The sequence below is a fragment of the Parus major genome, chromosome 1 (assembly GCF_001522545.3).
Source record: "Parus major isolate Abel chromosome 1, Parus_major1.1, whole genome shotgun sequence".
In the NCBI taxonomy this organism is placed as follows: Eukaryota; Metazoa; Chordata; class Aves; order Passeriformes; family Paridae; genus Parus; species Parus major.
In genome coordinates this window covers 15,265,496-15,285,171 of record NC_031768.1, presented here as the reverse complement: position 1 = coordinate 15,285,171, position 19,676 = coordinate 15,265,496, and the positions used below count along the sequence as shown (strand labels likewise).

At 37.5% G+C, this 19,676-nt stretch overlaps 1 long non-coding RNA gene across 1 annotated transcript; it reads right to left on the bottom strand.

The window, feature by feature from the left end:
- Positions 1–4,599: 4,599 nt before the first annotated feature.
- On the bottom strand, positions 4,600–18,719 carry LOC107199915. The gene is made up of 3 exons (XR_001519387.2): positions 17,443–18,719; positions 10,879–11,067; positions 4,600–4,971 (listed from the first exon to the last, which is right to left on the bottom strand). It is a non-coding gene; the product is annotated as an uncharacterized LOC107199915 (long non-coding RNA).
- Between the last annotated feature and the right edge of the window lie 957 nt (positions 18,720–19,676).

Below are 19,676 nucleotides of genomic sequence, written 5' to 3'. Positions count from 1 at the left end.
CCCATCAGCCATCAGCACTTCTAACTTCCCCTCTTTCCTCAGCTTTGCTTTAAAGGTAAAGCTACCCCATGACATATGCATACTGATTCCCCAATGTTCTGTTAAATATATAATTGTGGCCTGAAAGAAACAGCTATTGAAATATAAAGATGTAAGAATAGCAGAAAAGTGGACTCTTTAGGCCCTGGTAAGTCATCTAATCCTGGTAGCAGATGTTTCAGTTCTGTCTTCAGGCTATTGTGATGTTCCTCGTGGGACAAAAGGAGACTTCAAGGCTTCCTGTATGATTGGAATTTATTTTCACAGTTGATAGCTGGAAACCAAAAATCTTGAAAGTGCTTATGTGAAGATACAAATAACATAATAACATAAAACCAGGAAAGCAATTTTTTTTCTGACTTTTTCAATATCATAGCTCTTGACTTGTAAATATCTCTCCACTTATAATGTATATTTATATAGTATATAGTATATAGTATATAATACATAATTAATATATGATAATGAGATAAAAAACTAAATGTCTCTAGCAGTCTAAAGAATATGCTTTTAATATCTTATTCTCTTCTCAGTTTACTTCTTGTAAAAATGTAAATTTATCCTGACTTGCAACCATGAAACATGTATCACTCCTTGTGTGAGCTATACACAGTACGTAATATCTGTATGAATTTATGCTTATCTTTTAACCATGTGTATATGTGGATAATAAATTACAATCATTACAATGTGATTAAAAATCCATTTTGGCTTTAATTATTTAGGACCATAAAAGCAGAAATTCATCAACTTTTTCTGAAATGTAAAAATAAAGTAAGTTTGATTACATATGTATCCAACAGTGTATGCCAAACTTGAATTAAGAAGTACCCTTGAATGATTGTTCTCAGCAAGTAATTTTTCTGAAAACATTTACTTTGGTATGCAAAGTACTTTTCAATTTACTTTTGAATTCTTTTCAATTATTATATATAAAGTCACTATGATTCAAAAGAAGTAAAAGGGAGTGTCTGATTGTTGAGTAATGGTATTCAGTTTGTTTGGACAAATCCATTGTCCTTGCAGCAGTTTTAAGTATTGCTGGTGAAAGAAGGAAGTCAATTCATCTGCCTGTTATCACTGCATGGGCTAAACATCCAAGCCTTCACTAGCTGAGATCCACTGAATTCTCATATCCTCACTGACTTTGTTGTCAGAGTAAACTGGATTACCATGCCACTGATACTTTCAGGTACACTATTAACAGAGAGCTTAAAGGCCAGTGCAGGAAAATGAAAATTAAAGCCTACCTTATGGATCTCAGTAAAGTATTTAACTGTTCATGGTTCATTTTGCTTTCAGGTAAAACAGGTATGTGATGCTCAGCCCTTTGTTGAACAAATCAGGGCATGATTCTTCTCAAATGCTGAAGTAAATCTGTCATGACACTTGGCTAGATGTTATGCTCATCCCTCTTCATCCTCTTCCACTGAAAAACAAGCTAAAGGTTTGGAATTTGCAACAGACATGAATGAGTGAAAGCTTTTTCATAGGTGCTGGTTTCTTGCAGGCTCTAGATATTTCCAGTATTTCCTTGTTCTCTTCAAGGAAGAGGCAATGGCTACTCTGCAGTCCATAACAGAGGTTATAGCATGGGTATGGTAAGTGATTTTATCAGCATTATTAGGAACTACTCTGATAAAACAATTTTAATTTGAAAGATGCTTACGTTTCCTTATAATTTACAACCCCAGTGTATTTTACTCTGTCCTGGAAACATGAAAGATATTCCCTTGTATTCTGTTTGTGCACACATTGATAACCAAACACCATCTGAGCTTCAACCGCTCTGTGCCTCAGTCAGGCCCCACAGTTTTTGGCTGACTGCAGTTGGGAGAAGAGGATGAAGCATTTCCTGGAGTAGCATAAATACCCTTTTGACGCACATAGTTTTCAGAAATTTTGTTGGAGATTGAATTACAACATTTTGAATTGCAAGCAAAATGGGTGGAGCTGGGATAGGAATAAAGATGACCTGGTTTCTTTCTAGTGACTTGCAAACAGTAGATGAATGTATCTTGGCATCATTCAAAGTGTAGGAGAGAAAATCTCTTTTTGACTCTGGCAGGTTCAGACATCTTGTAACAGAGACACAGGAGAGAAAAAAGCTGAATGAGAAGCATCCCAAGTGATTTCTTGGACATAAAGAGATGTGCGCAATGTGGTACCTACAAGTCTTGTTGCTGTGAATTTATTTCAGTTTGGGAGGAGAAAAGTACAATGAAATATGTCCCAATGTCAAATCACCAGAGAAAACACTGAAAGGATGATTCTCTCTCCTCAGACAATGAGCTACAGGGAAGCAGGATTTACAGAAAATTCACAAGGGTAACAGAGAAATCATTTGTCCTGTCTCCTAGCCCTGTATTTGGGTGCAAGAGAATTATTCTTCATTTATAAAGTGTATTTCTGAGTGAACAAACTCAGTTTTCCTACAAAAAAAAATGCTCTTTGTTCATTAAAAATCTGCTGCTATCCTATGCCAAAATTTGTCATAGATTGAGTCAGAAGTTTGGCAGCTCTCTCTGATCTGTCCCCCTGAATATTCTCTCCATTGTTAATTTATTTGAGCAATAATGAAACATAGAGCGGGGAGCTAATACTGCTGCTTTCAACAATACTTTGAGAATCGGAGATAATGGCATTTTTACAGATGACTGAATAAATGAGGATTAATAAAGACATAGCTGTGAGGATTAAATAATTGAGAATCTCAACTGGATGGAGAAACTGTCATAAAATGTGCTAGGAAAATGTAATAGGCATTTTAAATAATGATTGTCAAAGATAAAGCATGCTTTTAACAACAAAGCCTGGACATTCATCCAGGTTTATTAATATGAGTTATTCAATATACCCAGCCTAGGTGCTGTGGTGTCTCATGTAAGTGCAAAGGATAAAGGTCTGCACAAAGTCTTTTACAGGGAAAAGTAAGCAATGGGAAGTCATTACCATGAAGGACTGTATAGAAAGTCTCTGGGGGTAAATTCATTAAGAAGGGCAAGTGTAAATTCACCAGGCATAGCTGCTCCCTATTCATGGATATTCAGGCTGCTCATACTTGCTGTAGAGTCCTTTGACAATGGATGCTAACCAAAAACGACAGGATTTTCAGATACAAAATTGAATTTTGAATGGCACTAATGTTATTGCTCCATAACAAATAACTGTGAAAGTGACAAATATACCTGACCTTCCTCAGCAATAAATAGAAATATTTGATTATAAAGAAGGCAATTATAAAGCAATTCAATCCCTTCATGTTTGAAGCAGAAGCCAGTGTTTGCTGATGAAGTTTTCTGTGATGTCTTACACAGGCTAAAGCAAGTGTACCACATCCTCCAATTTTCTCAGTGGTTCCTCCTCCTCTTTTCAGATCATGTCCTGCTTTGTACCAGCACAGCTACTCGTGTGCCCACCCAGCCAGCTGTTAGCAAGGGTAGTTCTCACCCAGGTTTGTGCCTCAGGGACCACACAGGATACTCCTGTGTCAAGAGTGGAGGATGGCTCTGGGGCAGGAGCTGGGAGCAGCAGGGATGGGGGGATGCAGGGTAACTCCTTTCAGTGGCAGTCCCAGCCTGAACTGCTCATGGGAGTGCTGTGTCAGTTAATGCAATCATTTCCTGTTCTAAATTTAGTGAAAGGGGTGATGCCAGATATAGCTGTGTGGTAACTGCTAGCAAATAATTAACACCAAATGTCAGCCAGTCAGGTGTTTGTTGTTATATATTCAAATTTTGTTGAGGGCTCAGTCACAGAAGCAGACATTCTTAACAAGCCAATGGCACTTTTTTCATTTTGGTTTTGGTGATAAAACTGCATTATGTCTTTCTCAGTGTTTATGTCTCAATATTTAAAATATAGACTTTTTGTATGGAGATTCAGTTTAGAGAGCATAAGATATCCCATCGCAAAAGGTGTACAAATAAAACCATTCAGTTATTGTATGAATGAGTGATTGAAAGGTGACAAAATGCCCATTCTCATCTGTATGCCCTGCATTTACATCCCAAAGAAACAGTGCCCAAGCTGAAAACCCTGTAAATCACTATTGGGTGCTGAGAAACTTTATCATCTACATGGAAGAAGTTGAGCTGGACCTGATACCTGAGTAGAACAAGTTTACTAATATCTGGACATTCAAAAAACAGTACAAAAATACATTTCGTACACAGTGGTCTAGATCACGGGTAGTTAAAAAGAAGATGCTTATCATATCATTGTTTTTACCATATCTCTTTCCACTTAATGTAATTTTTCTCTGTGGAAAGGTGACATCTGAGAGGATTTTCATTCATTTGACTTCAGTAAAACAAAAGTGGAAGAACAAAATACATATTGTTCAGGATTCCTGTCTGAAAACATCTGGGTCCTTATTTGATTGCATCAGTCAGTGGTTCCCAAAGTAAGGTTACAAATCATTTACAATTTACCATGTCATAATCAGAAGCTGGAACTATATATTGTTAGATTAATAGGTAGAATAGATAGAATTTTAGATTATTTGTGATAAAAAGATAGGAAAATTAATGATAATCTGAGCCTGTCTATCACTTTGTGAACACAGACATAAGAAAAATGTTCATGAGAGACAACAGTTTCTTGGGGATCTATTGAAAATGTTTTAATTAATTCACAGTAAAATCACTTCAAATCATACACATGTGGACTGTACACCTTATGATCTTCTTTAAGTATCACAATGCATTTCATGTCCTTTACAAGAGAGAGACTGTTTCCAGGAGCTCACTGTAGTGATGACTTGAATCCTGATAATTCTGGTCTGTACCCATAGGACTCTTCTGGCTGTATTTGGGTAGATGGTAATTCTTGTGTTAGCAAGAAGATTCTGCTTCTTGCTAAGGTGAGACATGACTTGTTGGGAAACTTCCGTGAAGCCTATTTTTATAATATCTGAATCATCACATGTACCTGGGAAGGTAAAGAGCAATGTTAGTAATGTATTTTCTCATGCACAGCCCTGCCCATGCAGTATGTACACAAGAAATCAAAAGCAGAAAGGATTAAAGACAGGGAGCCACTGGGATAAGAAAAACAGGTTTGGGCAAATCAGAGGCAAGGAGGCTACTGGAGATAAGTAGGCTCTGGAGGAAAGTTTCCCTTTACTCCCATGTTTGTAGTCCACAAAGTACTGAATGTTGTGAGAGGAGAGAAGCTCCTGCAACCTACTGTTTTTTTCCAGAGGCAGCTATTGTCTGTTTAGACAGAATCACAGCACTGGGAAGCCACTCAGTCCCATCTGAGAAGAGGGACAACCCAGATGAGGTTGTCAGCTTATGGACTGATGCCACGATCCAGAAGCAGCAAGATTTTACTTCCATGGTTTAAGACCATGGCCAAGGGTGGCAGGCCTGGACACAGTAGTCCAACAAGTGCCTAGTGAAGGAAGCTTTACCATGGGACTGGAGCTGTTGCCAAAATTTCACAAAGCTCGTATCAAACTTCCGTATAAGGCCAAGTAAATACCTAGAATTCTTACACAGGAGATCTACAGCCACTATAAGCTCAACTATATTTTTCTTAAATAATGAGATCTTTATATTTTGATTATTTCCTTGTCTTCTAAATTAAAGTTTTTAAGACGTGCAATTTGCATGTTTTATTTTTGATAACTGGTGACTATTCCAAAGGTATTGTGAAACTAATGGATCTGCACAAAATACCAGTTAGTTTATTTACAGTGTATTCCAATTATGACATCTTCTTGGCTTAGTGATATCTAATGGTGCCAAGATAACTGCTAACATTTTTTGAATAATTGGATGATTTCACAGTAGTATCTAAAGTAATCTGATTTTTCTTGGACAACAGTCCAAGATTTTTCAAGTGACAGAATAATGACTTAACTGCAGATGTAATGTATATTGCCTGCTTAGAGATTATATTCAAAAACCTTATTAAAACGCACCATCCTGAATAACTTATAGAGTTTTTAGGAGACTGAGTAAGCTGTATTACACAGAGGATAAGTTCCACTCTGCCCCTCAGTAGAATTCATTTATTAAACAGTAGGTCTGAGGTATTTCTGTGATCACTTGTACATATTTGTCAAGGAAAAAGGACTGTGAACCTCATCCACTGAGGAAGCAGAACTGGTTTTCAGTGTAAAAGATGCGAGAATGTTGAGTAAGTCAAGTTTTTTTGGCATTTTAACCTCGTAGGCCATACACTCTTCCAAATTAAAACAGGTAAGGTAAGCCCCATGGCAATGGTGCAGAACCAAATGACATATTCTGCTGAATACTTATCTGACTTTTCAGCTCTGTGTGCCTGGTTTCAGGCATCTATACAAAGGTGGATCTTTGAAATGGCAAATGCTCACTCTTACCATTGCCCTTCTTCCACACACAAAAAAACAGGCTGTTTGACTTAGACATCTAAACCCAGATGTGAATGCCAAAGTCTATTCTATAGTCAGAATATGACTTTGGAAATTCTGAAAATTGATTTTTTTTTTCTTAGTTATAGAATTTTCAGAATTTTAGGACTGAGGGGAGTTAAATTATTCAGCCCATAGAAGGACATTTCAGTTCCATCAGCTCATCAAATACATATGAGAGGGAGAATACAAGTCATGAGAGCTACTGGGATGTTATTTAAAGTCAGCAATAAATAATGGTGAAACCATTAGATATTTCTAAAGGCCTATATTTGATGTGGAACTGTAAGGAAAGCTTTAGGAAAAAAAATAAGAAACTTTATTTTTTACTTCTTTAACCAATAAAAAAGTAAAAGATGGTAAGGTTGGGCCTATGCTTCCTGTAAGATGTAGTGCTCCAAGATAATTGTTTCAGTCATCTAACTACATGTAGATATTGTTTAATAAATCAATCATCGTAAAATTAAAAAAATATTTTAATAATATTTTTATTTAGTTCACTGTTTTAAAGAAATCAATCAATAATCACAGTATTTAAAATTATTTTTAGACATGTTAATTTCATTTAAATTTTTTTCTAAATGCATCTTGACATAATTCAACTTTAATGAAAATAGCAGAAGAAATGTCATAGAAGATTTGTGGTACTTTCTCTTCTGAGCACCACCAGCAGTTCCAGCTGCAGAGAGGGCTACTAAAGATGGGGTGGTTCAGGACAGTGGATTATTTTACACAGTTTTAAACTGTATAATTTCTTTCTATAATTTAGGAATAATAGCCATAATTTTGCATACTTGACATTTTGGTAAAATAAAAAGGTCATATAATTCCTTTTGGAAATATTACATGTAGTTCATCTTTCTTGATGTCTGCAAAAGTTCCCAAGAACATAAAAGCAAAAGAAGTGTTTCATGGCTTATTATGATCACATTGGTGAAGTACTAAGGAAAGTGGTTGTCTGATTTGGAAGTTCAAAAATATATATAATTTAACCTAGATCCTAGTATGCCAGAATATCTGAATTTTAAGGGCTGCAGCTCTCTACTAAATGAAATAGGAGTTGCTAAAATGCAGTTTATATTTCCTAATGAGTTACCAACAGCATCCCTTATGAACAGCAGAAAGTTTATAAAAAGAACTTTCCATTTCTGAAACTGAGCAAATTGGGTTTGCAATCTGATTAGATTAAAGCATCCCATAATTATCAAAGGAAAATATTTTCAGAGACTTTGTAGTGTTTTCTGGTTGCATCAGAATATGTAAATAAAAGCTGTGAGCCAACATAAAAATATTGATACAAAAATGTTGCAATACGAAGGAAAAACTATTACATGAGATCACAGACACTATAATTATCAAATCATATTTACAACTCAAATGTGTCAACTCCAGTTCTTGTTTCTCTAAAGCTATTAAAATTTCCACGTCACAGACACAGCTGCAAAACTCCAGCCCTTCAATGATTTTAGGAGAGTGAGACTTCAGCTGCTCTGTTAAATTGGATATTTTACCCCAGAACTTTGGAAATAAAATATATAGTCAATGTTCAACTTCAATAATCTTGATGAGACCATTTTGTTTGGAAAGAGAAGTTGTATAAGAGTAGAGCCCCTGGAATTTTTTAGCATTGGTGTATCAGTCTTTCCATTATAAATCCTTACTTTGAAGTGTGTTTTTAGTATACTATAACATTTGGCAGAGAAACTTTTAGAGCTGGGTAGATTTATTTTTTTAATTAAAAAATTTAAAAGTAATTTGACTGTTTTATTTTACAGGACCCAGTAAAAGCAGTTAAGTTTGTAGTTTCTGTACCCCCCAAGCTGACTGGCTTAAAAAGAGCCCTGTTTTCAATATTTTATAAATCTTTCACATGGGCTAAGATATTTACGGTTCATAGACAATGAAAAAGACTAAAAGAGAATTGCATTTGTAATAAGCAGCTATTTCCTGTATTTGTAATGAATAAATGAATTAATTTATTCAACATGTATCCGTGATTCGATGTGAATCAACATTTGATAAGGGCCCAGAGGCAGTGTATCACGTCTGAGCTGGGAAGATGTTTTCCAAGGTCTGGGGAGCTGCAGCAGTCTCTGGGATGCATTAAGGAGTGGCAGAGCAGCACTTGCCACTGGACGCAGCAGCTGCATCTTATTCCATTTTCCTTGGCGGGCGCAGCTACTGCCTTCGCAAAAGCAGCCTGAGGGTGTGGTGTCCCAGACCTTGGAAACTGGGCCAGCCCACATGCTCCCCCAAACAAATGAGGCCTTTTCAACACCTACTTAGCATCAGCCAGAGCCCTCCCTGGTGGCCTCGTGGCCAGAATCCCACACACTCATCGCTGGGTCTGGGCTTCACTTCTGCTCCAGGATGGGTCACGAAGATGCACCAGCTAGTGTCCAGCCACGGGGAGAGCTTGACCAGCTCATGAACAAAGCTGAAAACACTCATAAAACACTACACAGTTGTGGAGTGGCACTGAGGAGTGGATTGAAACCATGCTGCCAGCTCCAGCATGACGGTAGGACACCATAGCCAGGGCAATGGGGAAGGAAGGGACTGTCCCCATCAGCCACAGCATGGCCACAAGTCAGCTGGATGAATGGGAAACAGCCTGGGGCTTCTCATCCCACCTTCCCTGACAGCCTCAGGAAAGAAACTCAGTGGACTTTTTTCTGCATTAACTGCCAAAAATGTCTGCAGAATTGAGAATGTAATAATCATCAACAGTAACTGTTTGGTTGAAGAAATCCAAAGACTAGATTATTTTGCTTTTAAACCTTTTAAATTGTTATGCTAAGTTGTTATGTGACATGGTGTTATTATCAACTTGGCATAAACATATAAACAAGAAGATATCCTGTGGCTAGGTAGTCAGCAACAATAGATTGCTGCAATGAAAAATTACTTATAATAAAAAAGTCAAAGCCCAAACTCACCTCTATCCAAGAAGTTTCAAATCCATAATGGATCAGAAACTGAGTGTTGAGAAAACTGTTCAAAAGCAAACAATTTGTGCCGAGATCTGAGGAATGGTCCTTTCTACAGATTTATTTTTTCTCCTTATCTGATTGGCCAAAAAGGGAAGAGGATGGCCCTCAAAAATGTCGTATAAGCAAATTCTTCCAGTGTTTCTTCAAGAACATACATAAATGTGACATTTCAGGAAGAAATATTGTAAGAAACCCAATACTTCAGCAAAAAGTATCCCAAGTCTACAACACTTCTATTCCTTTAAGACATACATTCAGCTAATAATTTGAAAGAAACTAATCACCTCTGGTTTTTAGGCCAACAAAAGGAAATGAAAAGCTAACACAGTGTAATGGAATTGGGGATGTGGGAAATTAAATACCAGTCTGGTTCCAAGAAAACCCAAACATTATTCCAGCTTAGTACAGGCAGATTTATTTTAAAATTCTCTCTGGAAAGGTGGTGGGAAATCTTTTCACCTTGGGCAGGCCACCCAGTAACTGGCTTTGTGCTATCACTGGTCTTATCATGCGACCTTGACCTATATCTTTCTGGTCTTTCTTTGCCAGTTTTGCTTACCTTTCATGCTTTCTTATCTAAAGTTACAGCTCAAATGTTTCCCTGGCACTGTTCTCATTCACCAGGCATTATCTCTTGTTAAGCACTAGTTAAACTGAAGGTAGGTGGTCATCAGCTGGTGCTTGAACTTGGCCGTGATGTTTAGTCCAGCAGATTTTAGGCAGGTCAGCTGCACTCCTGGTCAGGATGCAGCTCTTTCCCCAGCTGGGATGGCTCCCACTCCCACTGAACTAAGCCAAGTGGATTGAGATAATTGCTGAGCACACAGGATACTGCTCTTACTGTCGGGTCTGCCTGGTAGGCTCTTGCTCTTGGGAGACTTATAAAGCCACATTTACGGCCAAAAAAGTCTTCTTACCTGTGAATAATTCACACAGGAGGAAGGTACCTGTAAATAATTCACAGGTTCACCATGATCACTGTACAAATATTTTGCTGTCCTTGATCTTGTGCCAAAGAGCTTAGGAAATAAATTTCAGGTTGGTGGGATTTTCTTGTTTTTGTTTTTGTTTTGTTTTGTTTCAAAGCGTATCTAATTTGACTATTGGCTTTTCACTAGTAATAGTGATTAATGATTAGTCACATATGTCTAATAATTTTTTCCAGTTGACTGCCCAGATGTCTGAGAGTTTTAAAGCAGGATTAAAAAAGGAAGGATGATTATTAAATACTGATTAATCAAGAAAAGTGCATTCTTGAGTTTCTCATTGCTGTATGCTACTATATCAGAGGAGGTACTCTGTAAAACAGAACACTGTGAATCAGAATATATCTACAGTTACATTCTACTGTAAAAGAAGTTTAGGTAACAGCTGAAGTTACTTAAAAGAGTATTTTCAGCATTTTACTCAATGTAAAAATTGCATTGTGTGTGTTTTATAACATACCAATACCCGTGCTCTTTGTCTTTCCATCTGAGTGTGCACAGCTTCTTTGGGTGTTCCCAATTTTGACTAAATGGCTTGCTCATGTTGATTATATAATGACACATATTTCCAAGGCTGTGGTTGGGTGCAGGTGCTAAGGTCAACTTCTTGTGTTTTGATTCTCAGGAGGATCTTCAGAAAATGAAGCATCTGTGGTTAAATTTGTAATTATAAATCATGCAATGAGATCATTGTAGACCTCTTTGTTTTCATAATAACAGCATGTAACATTTTAAAGCACACAGATTGTATACTGGAAACAACATTTAACAGGAAACATCCAAAGGTGAAGTACTCAGTACATTTCTCAGGCACTTATTTTTATATTCTTGGAGGTAGTTCTAAAGTCCTCACTTCTTTTTTAAGGCAAGTCCTTCACAGATTTTTTCCAACACTCTTCAAAAAAGTATACAAACTGTACTGCAAACAAAAGCAATGCCTTAACTATGGAGCAGTAGGAGAGTCCTTATATAGTAAGTGAAGCTAAAGCATGAAAAATATGCAACCTATTCGGTAATAAAAATCACCTTTTATTGGCATTACTAGCTTTTTTCCTTATTAAAGAAGTGGCAGTTGGTACACAGTCTGTTTGCTCTACATGATACCAATGGAAATAATAAGCTAGTGGCTAAATATTTACTTATTACATTCTTCTCCTATATGCTATTCACCAAGTCATGCGACTTGCAGTTTTGCATAGGAAGATGATCAATGATTAACCACAGGTTACAACAAATTCCCTGGACAACCCCATAGAGATTTCTGCAAAATGGCTACTGTTTATTAGGGTGGTTACACACACAAAGATTATGTCCACTTTTTTTGTGAATTCACTTGTGTCCAAATTAATGGGGTTTTTTATTCCATATTTTCTTTCTGTTGTGCATTATTTGGTAGATATTGGGAGAGAAACTTGGTAGTCCATGTGTCAGAACATCAAGAATATTCACAAGATCATTTAAAAGGTAGAAATATCTTTTCATTATCCCCAAAAAATTTCAGTCAAAACATGTAATTGTTTAGGTTTGCAGTATCCTGAAAAAATATCTGATTTTCTTGGGCAAACATTTCCCACAAAATACTTTGCTCATCCATACTATTTTGGTAAGGAAAACAAATTAAAAACCTACAGTTTTAACTAATATTTCATGCCCTAGAGGGTGGAACAGCTGATAAAGGAAAAGGTGTGACCCTGCAGCGTGACTCATGTGTGCCTGTGTGCCAAGCAGTGATCACCTCAACTGAATTTCTATATGCAAGGGCTGTTCTGCCACTAACTGCACCTCTGGGGGGCATGGCAGTGGTGAGAGCAAAGGGAGAGGACAGAAACATGTCTTAAGATAATTTGGAGAGGAACGGGAGTCCAGCACATGGAGGTGACTATGTTACCCAGAACAGAGACAGAATTTTGTCCTCTGTGTACATTCTAGCTGCTTTTGCCATGCCACTCCAGCTGTGGGAAAAAGATGGATGTGCTCTGCATCATCAGGCAGGGAAAGGTCTCTGCTGAGCCAGAAAGGAATAGAATAGAATCATATAATCATATAATCATAGAGTATCCTGAGCTGGAAGGGACACACAAGGTTCATCAAATCTGCCTTCTGGCTCTGCACAGGACATCAAAAAATGTCAGCTCTGCAGAGGTTGTTGAGAAGTTTGGCCACATCTTTTCCTGAGTTGATCCTATCTGGGACTACATTTGCTCTTGAGGTTATGCAGGCCAAAAACTTATCACTATGAATATCTCAGCTACCTGAGCACAGCGTCACGGTCTGTGGACTACTTTCCCTTGGTGCATCTAGGAGTAAATAATCATCATATTTTTCAGGGAGTAATCCACAGGAAAGCTGAAACTTATTTGCTTCATGTCTTCATTCATACTTCACTCACTGATGCCCATGTAACTCTTTATATGTGACTGTACTGTACATGAATATCACAGTACATTCCTTCGGAAACCCTACTAACCCCTTCATTTCTTAATTCTGCCTTTACTTAAAAGTCAAGGCAAAATGCAGGAACATGTCTGTAGGCTTTTTTCATATGAAAATGAAATGCCTTTCATCTACTTCTGTACATGCACCCACATTTTAATATACCACACTAAAGTGCCTCTGATCTTATTCCTGAAGAGATTATTGTACACCTGCTCTCATGACAGCAGTTCCTGTGCCACAACTGCAAATCAGCTAGTGATGGCAAAGGTGAATATGAAAGGAATATTTTGCTTCCTCATTGATTTCTACATTATATACTTTTCATATCCCTCTTGGGAAAGAAAGGATGCTAAAAATACCTAGAGTTAAAAAAAAAACAAACCTATTTTAGAGGCTACGGGAAAAAAGCACGAAGTCACTGATTGTTACATAGAGTTCTAGATATTTATCTGATCACTGAGTCACAGAGTTAATGGACTTAAAAGATAGCTCATCATGTCTGCATCATTGCTACTGTGAAACTATTTTTATACTGCTTTCTCCAGTGTTTAAATCCACTCCTATATTAGTATTTTCTATTGATACTTATTTTATTTAAGTAAATAAAATTGATTTTTTGCATTTCAGCACACCCCAAAGACCCCTATCATCATTATGGTACAGACTAAGCATGCAAAACAATCCTCAGAGTCCCAGATTTAAGGGTTACAAAGTAAAGCCTCAAAATGCCATGTAGAATTGTAGATAATTATCTGAGAGATTCACTGAGTCACAGGCTTATTAATGCACTACTGAGTCCCCCTCAGTTTAATGAGAATGCTCATCTTGGTTCTAGAAGGCGTTGGTGTTTAAAATACTGCTTTGTTTTCTTTGATTCTGAAATCACACAAAACATCCTCCTTCTGGCAATCAGTACCTACACTCCCCTGTGAAATTATCTGCATCTTCAGATGATGAAACTGCTGCCATGAATTTTCTAGTAAGCTCTAACAACTGAATTTCTGTTATCAGTAGTTTTCTTCCATGATGTTTCCAATTTAGTTACCAAGAATAATAAGGATATGCAGTCTGTGTGTTTTTCTAATGTTTGCACTGGATGATGCCAAAAACAATTTACAAATTACTTGACACCAACTGAAATGTTAGGCCCTAAAGATGACTCAGCTTGCAATCACAACTCATTAGTAAGATTCCAGGGAGACAAATTATCATAGGAAAATATATGTGTATCCATCTGAAGTTTTCCACCTGGAAAATATTGAATTTTAACAGTGTTTTGCAGAACATCTTCTAAAGGTTTCTGTTGCCAGCTCCAGCCCTCACCAAGGTGTGTTATACACTCATTGTGCTATTCTAATTAGAAGTCATCACAGTTTGTAAAGAATAAATTTTTCATTTTAATTCACATTAAATTGGTATTTTTTTCTTTTATAATAATAAAAAAATAAGGTTCATAACCTCATAGTGACTAACTAAAAGTCTGAGCTGATTTTCTACATCACTTAATATAATTACACAACTTATTTGAAGTTGATGTATGGTACACCAGATTTAGTCAGTGAAAAATAGGATTGGCACTTGCTGGAGTTCAGTTTCTCAATAATTTCCACTGGTGTTTTCCTCAAGAACAAAATTAGATAGTCCTTAATTCTTCCATATTTTTGCAAAGAATTAAACCCCACAGAAGTCACTGAAGTGATTAATTTTGTCCTGTAATGGTCAAGAGGTTCTGTCTATCAGAAAGGTGACTTTCACTTCATCATCCATTCTGTAACTACCTTTTGTAACAGAAGGGGCACGAGGCTGAAGGACAAACACACCCTGTGCTTATCTGGGAAATAACTGCACCCTTGAATGACCTCCTCTCCAGCTAAACCTTGTGCTTGGAAGCATTATTCCATCTTCTTAGGATGTGCAAGTGTCCCTGGCATGGGGCATCTGTTGTACAAGCTGGCAGCAAAGTCTTGCAGGCGTGCATTTCTGCTGTAAACATCTAAGTTTGGAATGGAGCAGAGCAACACCAGTGAGGAGGTAAGCCCAGGGTTACTTCTCTTTACTTATTCCCCCTTCCTGCAGTCCCAGCCGTGTGAACAACCAGAGGGATATCTCATCTTCCTGGAAGGACTTCCCATCTCCTGCTGCTTGTCTCGCTGGAGAAATCTCCAGTGTTTGGCAAAGGTAGGTATCCTCACAGCTCACAGATGCACAGCCTTGCACCTAGGATATATTTACACACTGATGCCTTTCCTTGGGAACTGGAATATTAAAAAGGTGTCCCTGGAATAATGAGTATTATTTTCTCCCTTTTCCCAGGAATATAAATTACTGTATAATAATTTGCAAACAGGTTAGTGTGGTCATTGTCATATTTTATTCTGTTCTTAAAACCCAGATTACAAGAAAAAAAAAAAAAAGGTAAATTAAAAAAAAAAAAAACAACAAAAAATAAAGAATAAGTAGGATTTACAAGACAACTGGAAAAATCAGATATATACTAATAGTTTGGTGGATACATTGTCAGAAACATACAGGCTGCTATTTGGTCAATAGCTATTGCTACACAGTTTAAGAAATAGCATGCTTAAATCAATAGCTTCTTTTTAATATTTTATGTCCTCCTACAATTAGCCTGTTCTTGTGTCCCTTTTTCATTGCTAATCATAGCTATTGGCAATGACCTTGACATTTTTTCTAGGTTTTTAGTGGCTCAGGTTTCACTTAAATTAGCGATCATGGAAACAGTTTTTTGTTGATTTACAGCTCACCTACATTTTAAGAATTTTGGTTGAATTTGTTATTCCACTTGTGAGCAATTCTATAATTGTTATTTGAGAGACAAGGCTAAATTAAAATGCTTTTGACATGTCTGTTTTCATTTTATATAGTATCCAGGATGTATCAAACTGACTTCTTATACATACCCAATTACATTTTATGACTCCAAATTGCCAAAAAAGAATTCCAATCTTCCATTGAATCCAGAGAAGTCACTGTCACTTTGGGTGCCCAATTTGAGTTTGCAGTTTATTTTAAAGGATATTTAGAACATTTTTTTATTTCACAATTTTTCTGTAGCTGTGGTAGAAGGTATAGAAATTCAGTGATTAGCTTTTCTGTGTTTCATTAAAAATGGGAGGTACTTTTAGCTCAAAAATTCTAATTTTTAGGAGCAGAATTCCTACACAGTTAACTACATCTCAAGCACTTCCTTCTATATTGAAACCAGCACCTGGTAATATTCTCAGTGACACAGAAAAGCACACAGCATCCCATTATTTAAATGTAATGGCATGTAAGGTTAATAGACAAGGGTCCAGAACTGAAGTCACACAACAATTAAATAAGCATCAATCCAACACTGCTTTTTCACACAGACTACTTTCCTGTAAATGGTGTTTTAGCAATTATCTTATCAGTTGCTACTAGCTCAGCAGTGACTTACATAATTCTGCCTGTGTAATTGGGCTGGTGTTAGATTATATCCATTGAAATGAATGTAGCAGTTGCATTAAATAGCTAATTTACTTTTCAATGAGTCACAGGAAATACTTAAACCAGTTTACCTTGTACTAGCAAAAGCTTTGTACCCAAAGTTAAAAAGAAAGAGTATGATCTGATCCAAAGCTTGCTGAGGTCCTTTAAATCTTTCCAGTAACTACAATCAGTCTCTTATGTACATGTATAATATATATGTAATATGTACTAGGTCTCTCCTTCTGTAATTTCTTCTGTCTGCAGTAACTGCTGCAGTTTTTAGTGTGTCTCTCTCACTGGAGTTCTCAGCCCCTACATGAGCTTGGCTGAGAGCTGGAGGTACACGTGCTGTTAATCCTCCTCTGTGCTCGGGGCTGCACCTGTGCAAACGAGCTCCAGAGGGGTCTTTCAAAGTAGGCTTGGCTGGAGGCAGGCTTGGCAATCTGCTGAATGTTATACAGTGCTTTAGCAAGACACTGAACAAAGCAGAGGGAAGTGTAGGTGCTGTTTGCATGAAGTTTATGTAGATTCTGGAGGGACTGACCAAGTACATGGAAAGGAGATCCTGTGAGTTTCTAAATAAGCCACAAGGCAAACCACTTGATTTCAAGCGATTTCAAAGCTCAAGAAAGCAGTTGAGATGATGGCTATGAGAGCATTGCTGCAGGAGAGAAAAGGGAGTTTGCTTTAAGTCATTTTTCAAAGGGATCTACTTCACTTTTGAGAGAGAGAAAACTGAGCCACATGGCCCATGGACCCTTGAATCAACATTTCTTCTCTTATGGAAGCTGCCATACAGAAATACATTACAGGTATTTTTCTCCTGTAACTCCCTGCCTCAAAGCATTGTTTTCCTCATGTCAGAGTTCACCTCTTTCACTTCTGTTGGGAAATGGGTGGGATGCTCTGGGCAGTGCCTGACCAGCTGCAGCTATTGCAGCCCAAGAGATACAAAGGTTACAGAGCAAGAGAAGTGCCTGGACACTAAATGGAGAGACCCAGTTTTCTGTGATCTGCTGTGTGCCAGACTGAGGAGATCCTGAAGAAAAAGTCAATACAGAAGCCAGAGGATCTTTTGCAGATAGAATACAGAGGAGCAGTACCTGGTCTGTACCTTAGTAATGAGACTGGTGGCAATCCAGACATGTTCCCACCGAGTGTGGTCACTCTGCCTACGCAATGCTCTCCCTCAGCTGTCCCAAACTTCAAACAGATCAAGTGTGCTCTTCCTCTCTTTTCTTCACCTCTGTTTTTTCTAAGGCTTTTAGGCTGCATGGTCTCCTTGGTTTCAGTGAATGAATGCTTTTATTTGCATCTTTGGTTAACTTGACATGAATTAAGAGTGATTTCAAGATGACTGAATAACAACAAAGCATTCTCCACCCAAATACTCGGTGAAAATATAAACCTCAGCACCTTAACAGTGCTGTAATATGCAACTCCTGTGCATCAGAGAATAACAGCATGTTCTTCACAGGGGCCAGGGCATGAAGAAATGCCTGGTGATTATTGAGTAACAGGGAAGGCACTCTGCCAGGCCCAAAACACTGGGAGCCATGGGTCATTCCAGAGAGCAATCAAGCCTCTTCCAGAGGCGCTTCTGAGACAGGATTCATAACAGCTTCTAATTAGCAGAAACCTGTGTTTGTCCTTGGCAACAGCAATACAAGTTTCAGTGTTATAAAGACACTTTGTTTCATGGAGGACAGGGGTGAGGAGTGTTTTTTTATTTTGTTGGTTGTTGTTTATAATTTGAGTATTACAAATTGTGGAATGAGGGACAGGACATTTCAAGCAAGAGTATTTTTGGAGGGTGAACTGTAATTTAATACTGATTCAGAAAAGATTGGAAACCAATTATTGTAGGGAAACAACAAAAAATAAAGCCTTTCTGTGGTGAGGGGATTTTTACCTGTTTGTTTTGGGGTTTTTTTTGGCATTTGAAGTTCAATGTATGCATGGGTGTTAAGATTTTCCAGGGAGAGACTCAAGTAATACAGTACTATGTCCATTCATTCTCAGAAGATCAGCTCTGTTCTGGGAAAATCAGGGGTACTCTTGAAGCATAAGTACAACTACTCTTTGCTGAGGCAACTGGGAAAGATGCAGAAGAAGGGAGGTAGAAGAAAGAAAAAAGCAGACAGACGAGGGATTTGATGGCCATGATATCAGAATTTAGCAAACCAGGGACCCATGGGATCATTTGACTTTGGAAGATTCTGCTTTTCATAAGGGCTGTTTTTGTTAAGGAATATCTTGCAGTCTTTGACAGTTTATTGAAAAGCATAAAGTAGTAAAAGAACACCAGATGTCTGCTTCACTGTCAAGCTGCTGGAGAATGAAGTTCTATTTTCAACACTCTTGTCAAGAATGAGATTCAGATTAGCCAGACTAAGGAAGATTTATTAAAAAAAAAAAAAAAAAAAGGGACTTGCAAGGAAAGGAAAATTGATTTATTCATTTATTCATGGATGTGGTTGAACTTCTGGAAAACCTGCATTAGATTAACCACAGATGTTAAGAAATTTACCCCAACTGGTTCACTTTTGTTAGCACAAGTGTATGACTATAAATAAGTTTTGTAAAGCTATCTCTGTAAGGATTGCAGAGCTCAGCTCATCTCTGGCTGGAGGTTTTACATCTCTTCTGGTTTACTCTGCAGCCAGAGACCTGAACTAAGAGATTCCTCAGTGTTATATGCCACTGTTCTCCTTTCTGTGAAAAACAACAGAATAATACTTAGTTTTTTAGTGTGAATGCTGAGACAGCTGGGATGAGCAGTCTCAGACCCTTAAAAAAGGGAAGTCACCAAAGTTCTACTGCACTGGTAATATTTTTGTTGATGTTGAAAATTTGCTTGGATACTACAGCAGTGGGCTCTACAGAACATGCTCCAGAAAAAGAAAGAAACCAAATATTTGCACATGTTGGAAAGAGAGTGAGTCAGCAATTGAGTGGGAACATTAATCAAAACTCAACAATGAGCAACATTGTGATGAGTCTTGCTTCATGAGTGGCATTCACCAGAAATTTCTCCCAAAATTTAAGAAGTAGATTTATCTGGAAATTCTTTTGCTCAAAAGAAGTGCAAAAACAGGTAGTGTAAAATTGTTATTATTTTAAACTGCAGTTTTATTCAAAGAACTAGAAAGAAGACTCCTCATTCACTCCTGAGACCTCATTTGGCTACATGAATGCTATGGAGAGAGACAAATATGCTAAAAAGACTCTTGGGCCATGTTATAACTCCTGCCTGGAAAAGTGTTGCTGTCCATACAAAAAGAAAGAAGGCAGTGATTGGAATCAGGGAGAGACAAGCCAGGAGAAATATTTTTTAAAGTATTACAA